Genomic DNA, 19,049 nt, shown 5'->3' with positions numbered 1-19,049 from the left:
CCTGACATTTGAGAGCTTTTAACTTTGGCTATACAAGAGTTTAAAGTGGAGAATAGAAATGATAAGATCGAGTTTTGAAATATGCTTAACAAGATAGTCATAGAGATTTGGTAGGTACCCTAGTGGCTTATAGACTTCCAAGAAGTTGTGCAGTTCTAACCTTTTTTAGTGTTTTTGACGCATTTACAATTAACTAATTTATATGTACTTGTGTGGCATGGGATTTTGTTAGGAAATCTACATGTAAGGAGGTTTAAGGTTTTATAGCCTCCATTGCATTGTGGTAATTTTAGATGTACAACCCTTCATGTTGAGGTGCTAGTCGAATCCAACATTCCATGATTATTTTCTTAAATACACCAATTTGTCAAAGGATACTGCTGATATTTTCTCAAAAATTGGCTTCGCTCGGCTTTCTTTGCTCGTTGATTGGAAAGCCTCGTTTCAGACGACATATGGGATCCTCCCTAGCCTTACAAAATGAAGATCTTTATTAGGAAGGTGATGTGGGGAGCCTTGCCAACAGTGATCAAAGTAGAAGCCACAAGAATAGACACTAACCTATGCTCAAGGTGTAAAAATGCAATCAAAGACCCCCTCCATCTGTTCCAAGACATCATAGTCATAGGAGGCCTTGTGGGTAAAATTTGTAAATGGGTGCAAAATTTGTAAATGAGTACAAAAGACAAGAACTATCCTACGAAGGAGGGGGGTAAGCCCTTTTGCTAGGGGGATGAGAGAGAACACACATCCAAACACTCTCTATACTCATTCAAGACAAAAAGGGCATAAAGGACACATGCCAGGCCCTAGTTAGGTTGCCCCCACACCAATAAAGCTTGAAATCTTATTGGATGTCCAATAGAAAGGACCAATGAGAAATAAGCTTAACCAATAGAAAAATGACCAATGAGAAATAAGCTTAACCATTTTAGAAAAAGGCCTATACAATGCACCAATGAAAATTAACACCCCTAATTTCTAAATTCCTGTTGGCCAAAGAGTCCAATCATGAGAATTAAGTAGCCCATAAGCTACCTTAATTCCTATTGGCTAGTATACCTAGAGGTCCAATTAGAATTTAGCTTCATTAAAATAATAAGCTAAGCTCTCTCTCAAAAGGGGAAAGTGGGACACTTGTCACAATGCTATACCCCCTACTAGTTATGAAGGCATCCTCTCATTGGCTAGCTCTCGGGATGGAGCAATAGGATGCAAGCATGAGTTAGGAGAGAGAGGGGTCAATCAAGGCAAGAGGAGGCTCTCATTCTTTGCATACTCAATCACATACACTCACACAACTCATGTGTTGAGAAAGAACTCCATCTCCATCTCCAAGTTTGAGATGTAGAGAGCCTACGCGAACACCTCTTGACTATGGAATGCAAATCCAAGCAAGAGTTAGGCTTCAATGGCAAGCTCGTCTTCTCTACCATCTATATTAATATGCTAAGCTAAGATCTAAGAGTAATGTATGGTAAGGAGAATACTTCTTTCTTATATGCTACATCTTCTTCCTCTTCACTTTTCTCACTCCTTGCCAACTCTCTTCACCTTTGAAGGTGTTTGACGTCTTGGAATTGAGATCGGGGACAAGTTTATGTTATTGCATTGTTGTTTGGGGCATAATCTTGATGGATGAAGCTTTCTATATTCATGGAATCAACAAGGTCTCAACGAGCACAGAGAATGTATGATTGTACCAAGTCTCTCTTTATGGGAGAACATATAATACAAAAGTCTTTTGGAGGGTGATCCGCTCGAAGTAAAGCCAGGAATCTAGGAGTCTTTGAAAGGAAACCCATAGCAGTAAAATTCAAAGAAAACATTCAAGAAATCATAGAGTGGATACTATCTATGGGAAAGCACAAAGTCTTTGAAGAATGGAAGCTAGCACTTGTCAAATGTTAGATATTCATAAAGTCTAGTTGTGAGTGGAAACCCAACCTAATCTCGCCCTATATTCACACTCTTGTAACTCTGGATTCTCAAGGCACTAACCGTGCTTGAGACTTAATGTACATTCTTTTGTGAGTTAATACCGCACTTCCACTCGCAATTGTGAGTATGGCAAAAAAGAAATGCATAGATAAAATGTATTATCCTATATTTTTACATAAGCTTCAAAAGTTTTAAACATCCTTCTTATTTCACCCTTTCAAGCCTCTGCAGTGGACAATTTTGAAAGGTTTTGTGGGTATAAAAGCATAAAGTATGAACAAAACTCTCAGAAGATTTCTAGAGCTGCTATCTAACATTCAAATCCATCAATTCGTGGTGAAGGTGTGATACATAATGGGAAATCCAAAATATGGCTCACCCCAAATTTCTCATCAAGATCCACAATGGGAGAAGTGGGTGGGAGTTGCCAATCAAAGGCTTGTACGAGACTAGCGATAAAAATGTGAACACTTAGAAGGCCAAGAGGAAGAGCAGGGAATTTTCTCTTACCAAAGCAGAAGGGGATCAATTCAAAGTGGCGCCCATACACATTCACATGTGAGTAACTCCACTTTTCCATGAAATGGTTTGGATGAAATTGTAATGGACTATCCCATACATTTGGGTTTCTACCAATGGCCCACACATTGATGACACACGTTGGTATCTTGTATTCACCCACTTTGCATGCTTGACTGGATTGCTATGGGAAAAGGAAGGGAGCTACAGAGTGTAGTCACATGGTCTCCTTTACTACTGCTTGAAGGTAAGGCAAGTTATCTAGATCCCCTTCTTGCACTAACCTTGTCCTTCCCACTACCATATCAAGCTCATTTTGGAGAGATTTTAATGCAAGAGGATTGGCAAGAACCTCTGCAAGTGTCCATTCAATTTTGATGGATGTAGTTTTGTACCTCCCAAAAACATGCACTGCAAGAATTGATAAGAAAAAAAGTGATTTAGAAGCATATGAGTCATACTTTATTTTGCAGTTTCACTAATTTGATGGGGTTGGTATATATGGCATTTGTAAATAAAGTTCCTTACAAAAATCTTCAAGGCTATATAGGTAACTCTTCAAAAACAATGGGCTGAGTGTATTGAGTGTGTTGATTAGCAATGTCATTGAGGTAATCCTTGATTGTGGAATCATTCCTTCCCTTTTAGAAATTTGTCCATTTTACACTAATGCGCCATGTATTCGTTGCTGTCTCATTTAAGGGAAGCTTGGAAGTTCTTTTAGGAATGGTACAAAATATATTAGAAAAAGAACAAACAAAATTAAGAACTTGTGAGAAACTCGCAAGGGTTGCTACCATGTGTGTGTGTGTGTGGAGGGAGGGAGGGAGAGAGATCTTTTAGGGCCAAAAGAGGAGAGAGAGAGAGAGAGAGAGAGAGAGAGAGAGAGAGAGAGAGAGAGAGAGAGAGAGAGAGAGAGAGAGAGAGAGAGAGAGAGAGAGAGAGAGAGAGAGAGAGAGAGAGAGAGAGAGAGAGAGAGAGAGAGAGAGCTTTAAGCAAAAAGAAGGAAGAGAGTCCTATTAGATGCATTACATAGGCCTTCCATGGCTTGCATTGACACAGCAAGCCAAAAAGAATCTAGCTAGGATGTTTCAATTCTAGTTGATGAAAAATACACCGAAGTCCATTCATGGTTGAGCAACATCGATGGTGCCCACTACATTTTTCAATGCCATATATACATATTATAAATTCAATTTGTAGAAAATAACTTTTGGTTTCTAGAATCTAGATTCCCCCCATGGTGCAACATTGATTTTTGATAGACACCCTTGTCCTTCAAATTTCGCAAATTTCATGAAATTCTTGGCATTTTAGTATCTTTTTTGAAGGGTAGCTCACATTTTCACCCGTAAAAAACGGGCAAAAGACCTCAAAACAAGTAAAATGCCTGGCAAAGAGCAACCTTGTCCCTTGTTACCATATACATGTGGTAGTGATGTGTGTGAACAGACTAGGACCGTCGGGGCATTTTTTCCCTCTTTAGGAGGTTTTTTCCCCCGTGCATTGTATATACGCCCATCACTCTAGGGCTATCCATCTTTCCATTGCACACTAAGTAACACACTCTCTATTGTGTGCCTTGAGCTTCCTTCGTCTTCTCCAAGGTGTGTGTGTTTCTCTGCAACCCTAATTCCAACAATTGGTATCAGAGCAGGTCACGTCCTCCTGGGCTTAGTCGCCAGCTGCTCCAGCACACGCCTGCTCACTTTCTCCGATTTCAGTGAGCTGTGGCGAGCGTTCGTAGGTCGACAAAAATTTTGAGCAAGCTCGAAGAGCTTGGTCTGCTCAGAATTTTGATTTGGGCTCATTTCGGCCTCCGTTTCCACTACAGGCAGTACTGCACAGGCTATTTCGTCATTTTGTGCAGAATTTTTGTCAGTGCTGTTTTCTGCATAGCAGGTGCCTTATAGTCTTCTACGGTTTGTGCTATATAGCACAGGTTGTTCCCGCTCCGTTTCTCCTATTCTCGGGCAGTTTTCACATCAGGTGCAGCATTTACCATGGCTGACAACAACAACACAGATGTGTTCAAGATGTTTGCTGTTGAGGACAGGTTGGATGGGGACAACTACCCTATGCGGGCTTATATGATGCAACATGTTCTTGTGTCAAAGGGTGTCTGGAACATTGTGTAGGGCATTGATGTACGTCTTGGTTCTGAGGATGTAGGCGATGTTGAGGATGTTGCAGGTCTTGCTGCAAGGATTGCAGCTGTTAGAGTTGTTTTACCTACGGCAGAACAAGCTCGTTGGGATGTTAAGGATGTGCAGGCTCATGCATTGATTGCGTTGTCTTTGAAGCGCACCATTGTTCCTCACATCCGTTCAGCAAAATCTGCAAAACAGGCTTGGGATATTTTAGCAGGTCTTTATGCAAGCCGCAATGAGGCTAAAATTGCTTTGCTACGTAAAGAGCTCGAGTCGAAGATTATGCATGAGGAAGATGATATGGACACTTTCCTTGCTAGTGTCAAGGATATCAATGAGCAGCTTATTTTTGCAGGTGAAGTCATTTCAGATAGTTCCCTTGTGCAGACTGTTCTTGATGCCTTACCAGATTCCTACCAGACTTTTGCTAGTACTTGGAGACTTATGACCCAAGGAAATCCTGAAGTTGTCAAGTTTGATGCGCTATGCACATTGCTGTTGCAAGAGTCACTTTCCAGAAAAAAAAGGACTAGGCAGCGTGCAGTTGAACAGGCTTTTATTGCTTCTCAAAGAAAGGATGGTAACAGTAATGCAGCCACTTCTTATGGTCTGCTGAGAGTGGCAAAAATTCTGTTCATAATGCTTCTGCTGGCAGCACTTCGTCTGGCAATTCTAGTGATAAGGGCAAAAACAAGATGCGTTGCCATTATTGTAAAGCCAATGATCACTTGATCAAGTCGTGTCCTAAGTTGAAGGCCAAAGAGGCTAAGAAGAAAGAGGGTGGTTCCACTGCAAATGCTGGTTCCACTACAAATGCAGCCATTGTTGAGTCTTCAGTGAAAGGAGACTGTAATGCTGATGTTGATGCAGAATGGGCTTTTAGGGTAGAGTGCACTTACAATCCTGTTGTCCATGATGCATGCTTGTCAGTTGTTGCAGATTCACATGTGTGGTATTTCGACAGTGGTTCTACAAAGCACATTACCTCACATCGTGAATTGTTTACCTCTCTTGAGTCTGTCCCTCATGGGAATTCAGTCACTTATGCCAACAACGCCTCTTATCCAGTTCAAGGAGTTGGAAATATTGTGCTCACTACTGCTAATGGCAGTTCCTTCACACTTGTTGATGCACTTTATGTACCTGGGATCAAGAAGAATCTCTTGTCTGTATCCGCACTTGCTAGACTTGGACTTGTAGTCAAATTTGTGGATGACAGATGTACAATACATGATCTCAGTTTTGGTGATGAAAGTGTTACATCTAGCCTTTTGTGCCGTGGGCTGTATAAGCTCACTTTTTATGACAAGTGTGGACAAAATTTTGAAAATGTTGTTGCAGATTCAAGGGCTATTTTAGATGCAAAACTTTGGCATGCACGTTTTGGTCATCTGAATTTTTCCTGTTGGCTGCGTTTGCAGAAATCTGATATTGTTGCTTCTTTGCCGCCTCTTGAAGAACCTGTCAAACATGTTTGTGAAGGATGTATTTTGGGTAAGATGCAGAGTTCTAAATTTCCAAAGGATGGTTCAATTCGGGCCACATGCAGGTTGCAGCTTGTGCATAGTGATGTTTGTGGGCCCATGCAAACTCTGTCCTTGGGCAATTACCTGTACTTCGTGACTTTCATTGATGATTACTCTAGGAATGCATGGGTATTTCCGCTTAAAGCGAAGTCCGAAGTTTTTATGTGCTTCAAACAATTTCTGGCTATGGCTGAAAATGTCTCGAAATGTACTATGGGCACCCTCCGTTCCAATCGAGGAGGGGAGTATATGTCTCATGAATTTAATGCATTTCTGGCTAGTCGTGGGATAAAACACCAATGTACAGTGCCTTATACACCTCAGCAAAATGGTTTTGCTTAGAGGAAAAACAGGTCACTGACGGAAATGGCACGATGTATGGTCAAAAGTCAAGCTTTGCCGCATTCTTTTTGGCTTGAGGCCATTATGTGTGCCACTTATGTACTTAACAGGTGTCCTACGAAAGCTTTGCAGTCTATTACTCCATATGAAGCATGGCACGATAAAAAGCCTTCTATTGAGCACATGCGTGTTTTTGGTTGTTTGGCATATGCTTTGGTGCCACAAGTGCAGCGCAAAAAATTGGATGATAAGGCTGTCAAATGTATTTTTTTTTGTTACAGTGCTGAAAGCAAAGGTTACAGGTTGTATCATCCGCAAACAAAACGTATTCTGGTTTCTCGGGATGTAGTGTTTGTGGAAGATTCTGTTCAGCCCTTGCTGTCATGTACTAGAGACAGTAATGTAAGCTCACAGGACATTTATGACACTTTGTTGCCTCTTTTCAGTGGTGGAAATACGAATGTAAGTTCCAATGAGGCAAATGTACAGCCTATGGGGGTTTCTGAAAATGTTTTAGATCAGCCTATTACTGATGAAGATGTACATGATATACTTGATGAGGAAAGGGCTGAAAATGAGCAGGCTAGAGGTATGCCAAAATGGCTGGTGCACACTTTGCGTGACAGTAAATTGGATGCACCTTTGTCTAGTCGTACTCGTTCAGGCTCTCACCATGCATCTTATGCATCAAATTGTTATGCTTTGGCTGTGTCTAGTTTACATGATGTTGAGGAGCCTCTATCTTTTGATGAAGCACAGAATTCAGAAAATTGGATGGCTGCCATGCAATCAAAATATGATGCACTTATAGAAAATGACACATGGACTTTATGTGATTTTCCTCCTGGAAAAAGGCCATTAGTACGAAGTGGGTTTACAAGTTGAAACGCAAGCCGGATGGTGAGATCGATCGCCATAAGGCTCGACTTGTTGCAAAAGGTTATGCACAGCAAAAAGGCATAGACTATGAAGAGACTTTTGCTCCCACTTGTTGTATGAATAATGTACGTTTTCTATGTGCATGGGCAGCTCATTTTGGTTGGGATGTACATCAATCAGACATTGTTACTGCTTTCTTGAATGGTGACATATTTGAGGAAGTTTATGTAACGCAGCCTCGCGGTTTTGTCATAAAAGGACAAGAGGACAAAGTGTGCAAATGTAACAAGGCTTTGTATGGGTTGAAGCAATCTCCTCGTTCTTGGTATGAGAAAGCTGACACTCATTTGGTCAAGCAAGGCTTTTGTAACAGTCCAACAGAAAGCACATTGTATGTAAAGCGTGAGGGTGATGTACTTCTCATTGTGGTTCTTTATGTTGATGATTTGTTGATCACTGGACCAAATGAGAGACATATTGCTGAATTTAAGGCTGATTTGAATGCTACTTTCAAGATGAAAGATTTGGGGCTGTTGCATCATTATTTGGGTATACAGTTTAAGCAGTGTGATGGTGGTATTTCCTTGTGTCAGAAAAGTTACATAGAGACATTGCTATGTAAGTTTGGACTTGAGGATTGCAAACCTATTGCCACTCCCATGGAAACAGGTTTGAAGTTGAGTCACTCTTTACCAAAATGATGTTGGCTGCCTCATTTATGTATGCAACACGAGGCCGGATATTCAGTTTGCAGTCTCACAGGTCAGCAGATTTATGCATAGCTCAAGGTCTAAGCATTGGCAGGCTGTCAAGAGGATTTTCCGCTACCTTAGTGGCACTTTACATCTTGGCTTGTTTTATCCCAAGGGGGGATCATTGCCGCCAGACTTACATGCTTTTTCGGACTCAGATTGGGGTGGTTGTTTTGACACACGAGTGTCCACAAGTGGTTTTTGTTTCATGCTTGGCAGTTCATGTATATTATGGTTGAGCAAGAAGAAACCTACTGTGGCCACTTCGAGTTGTGAGGCTGAGTACAGGGCAGTCTTCACAGCTACGGTTGAGTGTGTATGGCTCAGATGCCTTATGGCTGATTTGGGTGTTGGACATGACACTACCAACACTATCTACACTGACAGTGAGAGCACATTGGCAGTTGCGAGGAACCCAGTTTTTCATGCTCGCACAAAGCACATTGAGGTGCATTACCACTATGTCAGGGAGAGGCTCTCAGCAGGAGAGATCAGCTTGGCTTATGTGCCAACACAGGATAACCTTGCAGATCTTTTCACAAAGGCATTGTCTCGTGAGAAGCTTGAAGCTTTCCGCAAAGCTTTGGGCTTACTCCCCTTTGTGGACTGATCCTGTCCTCAGGGCATGGCACTTCCCTTTACTCATGTGCCAGCTCTCGTTCACCGCATCACTCCAGGGGGGATTTGTTACCATATACATGTGGTAGTGATGTGTGTGAGCACACTATGACCGCTGGGGCATTTTTTCCCTCTTTAGGAGGTTTTTTCCCCCGTGCATTGTATATACGCCCATTAGTCTAGGGCTATCCATCTTTCCATTGCACACTAAGTAACACACTCTCTATTGTGTGCCTTGAGCTTCCTTCGTCTTCTCCAAGCTGTGTGTGTTTCTCTACAACCCTAATTCCAACATCCCTCTCTCTCTCTCTCTCTCTCTCTCTCTCTCTCTCTCTCTCTCTCTCTCTCTCTCTCTCTCTCTCTCTCTAAAAAGGGAAATGGAATAACCTTTCTATCACCCTAGTGTGGTAGATTGGTTATGCCATTTCCCTCTTGAATATCAGGTCTTGACTTCAACTCTCCTCATCAAATAGATCTTTAAGGTCTCTAGGATAGTTTCCTAGACGTTAAAACAATCTTCTTCTTCTTCTTCTTCTTCTCTCTTGCTCGAGTTCAAGACTCGATCTTTAAGGTCTGGTTCAAACTTCTGGCATCCAGGCAGCATTACATGCTATTCACAATTTTATTTTATTTTTATTGATGGCAATGAATAATGACCACTTTGAAAGATTTGGACCCGTCATTTGCTATTGCCCCTCTCTCTCTTTCAAACAACTCAAACACCATTGAGATCTCTCTCTCTCTCTCTCTCTCTCTCTCTCTCTCTCTCTCTCTCTCTCTCTCTCTCTCTCTCTCTCTCTCTCTCTCTCTCTCTCTCTCTCTCTCTCTCTCTCTCTCTCTCTCTCTCTCTCTCTCTCTCTCTCTCTCTCCCCCCCCACGTTACTGCCTTGACGTTGTCATCCATCAGTTCTAGAAAAGACAGTAACACATCCAACAAATATCTCGCCATGGCTGAGTTGTTGTTGCTGCTACTACGCCCAATTTCGCCTTCATTTGCCCACCGCATAGAGCGCTGCTCATCAAGAACCTCCTGTAGAAGGCAGTCCAACGGCTCCGCCACCGCTTTCATGCGCCTTTTGTAGCCCTGCAAGTTCAGACAATCCATCCAAGGTATAAAGTCCCCCACCAGCTGCATCACCTGACTGATGAGGTCGGTGGCATGGCGCGACACCTGCCATGCATAGGCTCCATCCAATGGTCATTTTGGCAATGATGCATGGCGAGCAGTGCCGGCCGCCTATTAAAGTAACTTATTATTTTACTAAGTGTGGACTTCTTTCCACCTACCTCTATTTCCAAAGCTCCTTACACCTATTTCCCACATGGACTCCTTCCACCTATGTAAGTTTCAAACATGTATCTATTCCCACCTACCTATAATTCACATGTGATGGATATTCCTCACTCTCTCAACTTGTATATAAAGCCCATAAGATCATTTGCAACAAGGTGTTCTTTCTCCATTCAAGTGCAATCTATTATCATTGCTCTATTTCTATCTTGCACTCTCTTATTTCTTGACATTAACAAATTAATTAATAGTGATATTAATCACATTTAAGTTAATCTCTAAGTTCTCACATGTGTTCAGAGCGATAGAAATTAACATTAGTTTTTCTAATTAGCGCTAAGAGCATTCCATCCTCTTTAGCCCACACTCGAAGCCTCAATCTCCATTCTTTTCAAGGAATCCGGAACCTCGAAAGATGGTTGAGTTAGCTTCCTCATCTTCCGCATCCACCTACAAGCCCTGCTACATTATCGACAAGATTAATGGCAAAAGCTACCAAGTGTGGAAGATTTGGATGGAACTCTACCTCACGCAACTACAACTGTCGAACGTCACATCAGGAGTCAAAGAGCAACCTGACCACCCCAAAGACAAAGATTCAACATACTTCATGAACACCTACAACACTTGGCATAGTAGAAACAATAGTGCCAAGATAAAGCTCATCCTCCATTGCCAAGATCAGCAAGTCCAAATGGTGAAAAAGCTAACTACTGCTAGCACCATTTGGAAGTTCTTCGAGAAGAACTATGAGCACACTGACCTCAACTACCAAGTTTCCCTGATCAAGAAATTGGTAAATAGTACCATGCAAGAGGATCATTCATCTTCCAAGTTTTTGGAGACGTGGCAAATACTTCTAGATGAAGTACTTATCTCAGGGCTTGCCATCCCTGAAGAGCTTCAAAGTATGCTCTTATTGGCTTCTCTACCTGCATCATGGAGAGCCTTTATCACTACACAAGCCACCACTTCTAACTTGCAGCTACAAAATATTGTAGCCAAGATCCATCAGGAGGAAACACTTTGCAACCACACTAGAAACTCGCAGAAGTCTACAGCACTTGTCACTATGACAAGAAACTCACGCCCTTACAATGGCAAGAAGCCCCAAAATCCGGGCCCTCCTCGACAACACAATAATTTTGGAAGAAAGTTGCAATTTCAAATCCACCATAGTCACCAAAATATAAAGCAATGCACCAACTGTAATCGCTTTGGACACCTCACAAAGGACTGTCGGCAACCATGCAATCAAGGTAATCGCCCTATCTCTCACCCTTATCTATATTCTTCTTATCCTTAAGGGGGGACACGCCATGGCCAGCCATCTCCTTCTATTTATGGTCAAGCTCATTATGCTGACATATCTACTTATGATAGCCCATCTTATCCTTTGCAACTATATGCCACCACTATAGCTACTTCATATCCCATTATCTGGCTACTTGATACGGGAACCACCCATCATATGACATATCACCTACACTGGCTATCCAATATCACTTATCTAGAACACCCTCTAAAAGTCGTCAATTGTGACATGCTTCTGTGTATGCTAGTCAGCATACAACCTAATTATGTTATGTATGCTAGTTAACAGAGTATGTATGCTAGCTAGTAGAGTTTGTATGCTAGTTAGCATAGGGGTATGGTGGCTAGCATAATGTGTTTAGTTAGCATATCCACTTATGATTTTTAGCTTACTTACTTATGTTGGTTAGCATAAATGCTATTTTGTATGCTAGTTAGCATACATGGTACTCTGTATGCTAGCTAGCACACCCAATTATGCTAGTCAACATAGATGCTAATGTGTATGCTAGTTAGCATACAGTTATGCTTGTTAGCATACATAGTAGTCATCATACATGCTTATTATGCTATGTCCACTAGTTAGCATAGATTGTATGCTAGTTAGCATAATGGGTATGCTGGCTATCATACCCATTTATGCTAGATATTCTATATATTCTTGTTAGAATAGTATGTATGGTAGTTATCATATTGGGTATGTTGGCTAGCATACCCGGTTATGCTAGTTATTCTTTGTATGCTTGTGAGAATAGTTTTTGTATGCTAGTTACCCACTTATGCTAGTTATCATACCCACTTATGATAGTTAACATACACACTAATGCTAGTTAGCATACCCAGTTATGTTAGTCATGACATTGTATGCTTATTGGCATACTGTGAGAGACTGAAAGTTTTTTTTTTCTAATTGGCTTAGTCTATATGTTAGTTAGCATAGTGGGTATGGTGGCTAGCAGACACAATATGCTAGTTAGCATACCCAGTTATGCTTATTAGCATTCCAAGTACATGGAATGTTTATTGGCATACTAAGTGTACAAGCAATCATAATGATATGCTACCTAGCATATTGTATATTTGTACATATTCACTATGTTAACTACCACACATCCCATGCATAACAACAATTTTAGTATGCTAAGTCTTGTGTTGACAATCTAATTTTGCATTTTTACTAGCAATTTGAAAAGATAATTAATGTTTGAAAGGAATACATAGGAATTAATGATGTGGGAAACACAAAGTACAAGAATCATGTCAAGCAAAGGATTAAAGAAGAGAAACTTGTAATGATGACTTGGATGAGCTCGATAGAATACATAAAGGGATATATGTGACACCGTAGCAAGCGAACTTGCTCAAGGGTGCTATAAAAAGTTTAGAAGGAATGACGATGATGACTTCATCGTGATCATTCATGGCAAACCGAGGCGTGTGCTGCAACTGATTTGCGTGCTTGAGAGTAAACAGTCAGGAGTGTGCAAGAGGAAGCTATGAGGACTGCAAGCGAGTAGAATGTGCAAGATGTCGGTGATGACATCCCTCTCCTAGCCCTTTGTAAGCAAAGTGAAGCTGAAGAGGAAAGGTGGCCTAGAACAGAATTCAGAAGATGCTAATAAACCTACATGGGTTTTAAAAAAAAAGTTTGACACATACTACCCACTTTGATGAGAATAAGCTATGTAACCACATTTCTTCTACAATTTGGTGGCTAATGCTATAATCAAAATCTTGGGATAACAATGGACTTCTCTTGCTCACCTCTTATGTGCAATCTTTAATTAGCCTACTTTGAATATAAGTGGTTTCTTGAAACCATAAAAAATAAAAGTATCAACCACAAAATCTCCCTTCTTAATCATACTTATAGATATGTGGATGACATTCTTAGCCTTAACAATAGAGCCTTCTTTTATGAAATCACAACAATATATCCTAAGTGTCTTAAAATTGAACCAAATTTAGGTAACGGTTTTAATACCCCCTCAGGGTTCTTTTCCACTTCTATACAATTTCTTAACTTCTCAATCATATTATGCAATCCTTGTAAAGGTAACTTTGACCTCTGTTTCATTTGGAAAAGGGATAACCTTTGTATCTCTTTTGTAGAGTTTATAAAAAAGAAAAGTAATCAACCGCATAAGGCAACACTAAACAAGTGTATCAATTTACTTTACATAATCCTATATTTCTATGACTGCTTCGCAGCACATGGGAAGACATCAACCGTCTCATTAAAAAAGTTTGTCTCAATGGTTTCAAGAAGAACAATTTAATCAACACTATCACTAATGTTATCTCACATAAGGATTGGCTTGACTTGAGAATCAATTGTACTGAACTCATAACTTTAATCAAGTAGCAAGCCCATACTCAATGGGCCTACTTCCAACTCATTGAGTATGGTGCCTGGGATAGGGTGAGTACACACACACACATGTATCACTATCTGCTTTAATTGGTTTTTAAGGATTAACCCCTTACCCTCACACTCACTCTCACAAAATGCACTATCTCTAGCAGTTTGTGGTCACCTGTTACCCTTTATCTAATTCATTCTTTGACTATTGCTTACCCAATAGTATTAACACACTTTAACATTTAACCCCGTTTTTATACACATCTCTATCTTAACATGGTACTTTTAACCTTGAGCAGATTTTCACACTTAAAACTTCTACCATTTGGAACCTCTTAACCATTTCATTTTATTTTTTTTGGGGGACAAACCCCCTTAAAAATTTTGAGTATGATATATCATAGGACTCACTACCTGGTTGCCACTAATAAATTTGTTCATTTTTTGAGCCCCTCGTGGGATTGTACGCTTTAATGGGAGCCTGATGGATGATTCACTATGTCTCGGTTTCAGTACATGGTATTTAAAAGTTTGGTGATGCCCTGGCTATATTCGTTCATAATTTAGACCTTCACACCCCTTCTGCTTCCCCTCTCTTACCCCCTACTACATACCTTCTCTGTCTTGTATACAGAACCGTGCTAATATTACCCCTTCCCTCTCTCTCTATCTCATACCTAAGCTTCTACTGGCTAACCGTGGTGGCTACATCGAGTTATCACCTACCTTGAATCTCAGAACTACTGAATATACAGATCCTGTGGGGATTCGCCACTCTATGCAATACAAGATGCTGCTACTTGTCTGGTTCTACTATAAAAAGAGGTTATGGTTGCTTAGGCCCCTCACTTAGCCTTGACTACGTAAAGTGTGTGTATGTGAAAGAGAGAAGTGAGAGCGTTATTGCTTATTGTGAAGTAACGGAGTTAGTCATGACAAAGCATCTCAAGTTGGTGCTTTACCTAAATGGTTATGTTCTACAACAGACATTTGTATTTTTTGTCATTGTACCGCACTCTACACATGCTCTAAATGGTTTTCTACTACATCCCAATGGGTATACTCTCGGGGTTGTACCTAGCTGGGTTTTTTTTTTTGCAACAGAGTCGCGTCTTTATTGTTTCTTATCTTACACTTGTGCTTTTGGCATACTGGTTAAAAGAACCACTCTCTGCACACACTCTCAATGATTTTGTAATGCATCCTACTAGCTAATACTGCCGATCTAAACATGGCTAGGTATATTTTGGTGTATTGGCTTACTAACTGAATCTGTCACATATACGTTGAAAATATTTTTTCTTCTTTGAAAAAACACAGAGGAGGTGGTTACATCCTACTATCTAGACTATTGTTACATTCTTTTTACACTTGTGCTTTTGGCCACTCTTTGCACACACTCTGAATGGTTGACATACTATCTAAAATAACCTCTACGTGCACACATCTTGTTGGCTAATGTTGTCAATGTTGTACATGCCTGGGTGTTTTCTTTACAAATTATATTTGGTGCATTGGATTATCAATTGATTTTGCAACACATACTTTGAATTTTTTTTATAAAAAACACAGGGATGGTGGTAACATCGTATTGTCTAGACTATTGTTGCATTCTTTTTGGCTGGCTGATGATTACTACCAATGAAGGATGGTTTGTCGCATGGGGGTGCCTTCACGAGCACTTATATTTTTTTTCTCAATTATTTTGCTTAGTCTAAAGTTTTGTATACCATGAGACTGATTGAGAAAATTAAGGCTCCGTCTCTGGGCTTGGTTTTGAGTTTATACTCATGATCAATTAAATATAGCAATGGCATGGCTAAACACTCTGTTGGCATAAACACTACAGATCTGACATAGGTTTTTTAATGATAATGATCTCTCTACTTTGGATATCTAGGAACGGCTATAATAAACTCAGTTTCTATCTTACAAAATGCGGTGAAATGGGCGGAGCAAGAACCCTTATTGTTACATGAAGTTTGTCTGGAGGGAATTCCACCAAAAATCTAGGATATGCATGCACAACCACGTTCCACAACCATCAAAGAATAGATGGGATGTGGGAGTCACCTGTTATGTTCTCATTGAGAAACCAGTTAGCATTGACATTGTGACTGACTCTATAAAGAAAATGGCCCAATCCATTATATGGGATGCCATGGTTTGTCTGTTCATTTAGATCAAGATGAGGTATGCTCCGATTGGTTTCTACTTTCAAGGAGCAGTAACTAATAAAATGAGTTCATTGGTAGGTGATCGACCCTATTAATTACAATGCAACATTTAGGCAACACCATAAAAAATGCATTAGTAGGTGGCGGTTCTAGAGTCAATATCATTATATGGGAAGTCTGTAATAAGTATAGATGGTGTGAATTGGAACCGGTCCCATTGTTTTTCTAGATAGCATATCCCGATCCTATGGAATCCTTCGAGGTATCACAATCCTACGAGGTATCCAAATGTAGTAAATGATTAATTTTCGCTCTATCATACATAGATTATGCATAATTTACTAGTGCAAAGCAAGACTCTAACTATGCATCTTTTAGTATGCAAGAATTCTCATAATTTTACCCTAATTTGATGGATAAATCACGGGTTTTATCACCTTAATTATACTTCAATTTGGGTGCATAACAAGAGAAAAAGATTCACCATATCTTAGAGAATCATAGGTGAAAGAGATTTACAACATAATTATGCACAACGTACTTAACTAGCAATGATAATTATGTGCATAAACTTATGCTCAATTAAGAAAAATGCTATATACTTAAGAAGCAATGTGCTCCTTAATCCAGCAATGGAAATACAATCAACAGATGGAAACCATTACAATAGCCCACATGGATTATAATAGGAAATAGATTGCTTAATGTTGTAGCCAGCTAGCATAATTAGGTTCAACATAGGAATCCTCTAGAGAAAAGAGTCTATGGAGCAATAGGATTAGCATAAACATAATTTAATTACCCTTTGATAAGATCTCGTTTGTGTATTATGTGATGTAGAGAAGACTTCACAAAAATTGACTCTAGCAGCAGCACTTCGTTGCATTGTCTTGGGGATTGTGTGTGCCTAGAGAGGGTTGAAGCTACTCTTATATAGGCATCCCCCTCAAGGAGGGTCTATTTGTCTTGCTAAAATTAGAAATGAAGATCCCCCCCCCCCCCACACACACACACACCTCCACGTGTCATGCTAGGTGTGGGGGTTCCCTAGTTAGGTGTCCTCACTTGCCCATCTCACTTGCCTATACTCCCTCTCTCTCTTTCTCACTCTCACACACTTGCAAAATCGATTTCCACAAGGGGAGGTAGTGCTAGATTTTGCTATTTTGAGGGGGTGTGGTGGCCTAAGTCCATGCTTTATTGCCCATACTATGCCACACCTCACTCTTGACCCATGTGCCACCTTATCTAGGCCATGCTTAGCCTCGATGCTACACTCTCCATGCCTAACCTAACACTTGTCATAAGACTAGCTATGCTCATGACCCATGGCCATACATGATGGGGACACATGCCCATGCATACCCATGACCACGCATGCACATCCATGCCCATGCACATCCACATTCATGCCATACATACCTTAGAAAAATGCTAACCTTAGGCTAACTATACTTATACTAACCCAAATTCAATTCTGAAACTTGCTAACTCAAGAAAGACATGTAGGTAACAGATACGACTACCTGCCATAAATAGCAGCCTGCGATGTTGAGTCCCTTTTTTTAAGGAAACTTGGATCGGTGCACAGTTTGACGAGCCGGTCGAGACCCTAGACCATACCGGGGGTCAAAAACTTTCTATTTTTAGAAATTTATCACAAAAATTGAATTTGACCAGAAATAAAAGTTCTACAAGGATCACAACACAAAACTGACATCTGATTAGTGAAACTACTAGAAATAGCATCTTTTACCAAACTGATATTTAGGCTTAAAATTTTACATAGGTAACCCTCTTCTAGGACAGGTAGAGACCTTACAGTCTACCCAACGTGAAAGAATTGAGATGCCCTCATCTCAAGGGTAAGTCTGGGTAATCCCTCTAAAGCATTAGTTGATCTTCCCGCGTTGCGTCTTCTTCTGGGAAATCCTTCCACTTGACTATATGTTCGATGATGTTTCTATTTCTTAGTTTTCTTTCCTACCTCTCAAGGATGTAATCAGGTTATAGCTCGAGAACGCCTTGAGTAGGAATAACAACTTGTTGTGCATCTAGAAGACGATCGGGATTGGGAATATAGGGTTTAAGCAAACTCACGTGAAAAACGTCATGAACTTTAAGGTTTGAGGGTAAATGCAACTTGTAAGCTTGGTCACTTACAACCTTTACAATCTCATAAGATCCATAGTATCTTGGGCTAAGCTTCTTGAATTTTCCCAAGGATAGATTACTCTGCTTGGGTTTAACCCTAAGAAATAACTTATCCCCTAACTTAAAAGTTCTTTCAGATCTTTTCTTTTCTGCATAATGTTTCTGTCTGTCTTGAGCTGCTTGAATATCCTTGCGAATTGCTTTAGTCTGTGCTTCCATGTCTTATAACATTTGATTTGAGGCCTCCACATTAATAGTTGGATCAAAAAAAATTAGTGGAGCTATACACTCTTGTCCATAGAGTGCCTTGAATGGTGACATTCCTATGCCTTTATGATCGAAAGAATTATAAGCATACTCTACTAAAGGAAGATGTTGAATCCATTTTCTTGGCTCTTGTGAACACTAAGCTCTAAGAATATCTTTGATTACTTGGTTTACCCTTTCAATCTTCGGTTTGAGGATGATATGCTTTACTGAAGCATAGCTGAGTTCCAATTGCTTGAAAAAGAGAAGTCCTGAACTTCAAAGTAAACTTCACATCTCTATCACTGACGATTCCTCTCGATAACCCGTGAAGTCTAAAGATTTTCTTGATGACAACCCTACTCATGTCAGAAGCACTGTAGTTTGTCTTGACGAGTATCAAGTGAGCCACCTTAGTGAGAAAATTGTTAGGAAATATGACATAGCTAAGTAGATAATTGAATAGATTACTTAATGGAGAGAGATAATTTTAATACACAAGAGATTATAGAGTAGAGAGAGAGAGAGTATACACACAATATACTTGGTTCACCCAATGTGGGCTACGTCCATGGAAAAGCAGCCACTCAATGGCTTTAGTACTTCAAAACAAGAAGTAGGTTACAAAGGGATTATACCCTTAATAGAGCTCCCGCCTTGCTTCACTCTCACCACCTCACACCCACCTTGTTGCATCAGCTTCACACTATGAAATGTGTGCAAAAATGGCCTTCTTTTATAGGCCAAAAGGCTTGTCCTCTCTCATCAGAGGCAGCCA

At 40.3% G+C, this 19,049-nt stretch overlaps 2 pseudogenes; both read right to left on the bottom strand.

Moving 5' to 3' along the window:
• Nucleotides 1-2,251: 2,251 nt before the first annotated feature.
• LOC147438178 (flavonoid 3'-monooxygenase CYP75B137 pseudogene) lies at nucleotides 2,252-3,067 on the bottom strand (annotated as a pseudogene).
• A 37-nt stretch (nucleotides 3,068-3,104) lies between these two features.
• LOC147438177 (uncharacterized) lies at nucleotides 3,105-10,051 on the bottom strand (annotated as a pseudogene).
• Between the last annotated feature and the right edge of the window lie 8,998 nt (nucleotides 10,052-19,049).

This window comes from Adiantum capillus-veneris, chromosome 17 (genome assembly GCF_014529385.1).
Source record: "Adiantum capillus-veneris isolate H3 chromosome 17, ASM1452938v2, whole genome shotgun sequence".
NCBI lineage: Eukaryota > Viridiplantae > Streptophyta > Polypodiopsida > Polypodiales > Pteridaceae > Adiantum > Adiantum capillus-veneris.
This window is presented reverse-complemented; position numbering and strand designations above follow the sequence as displayed.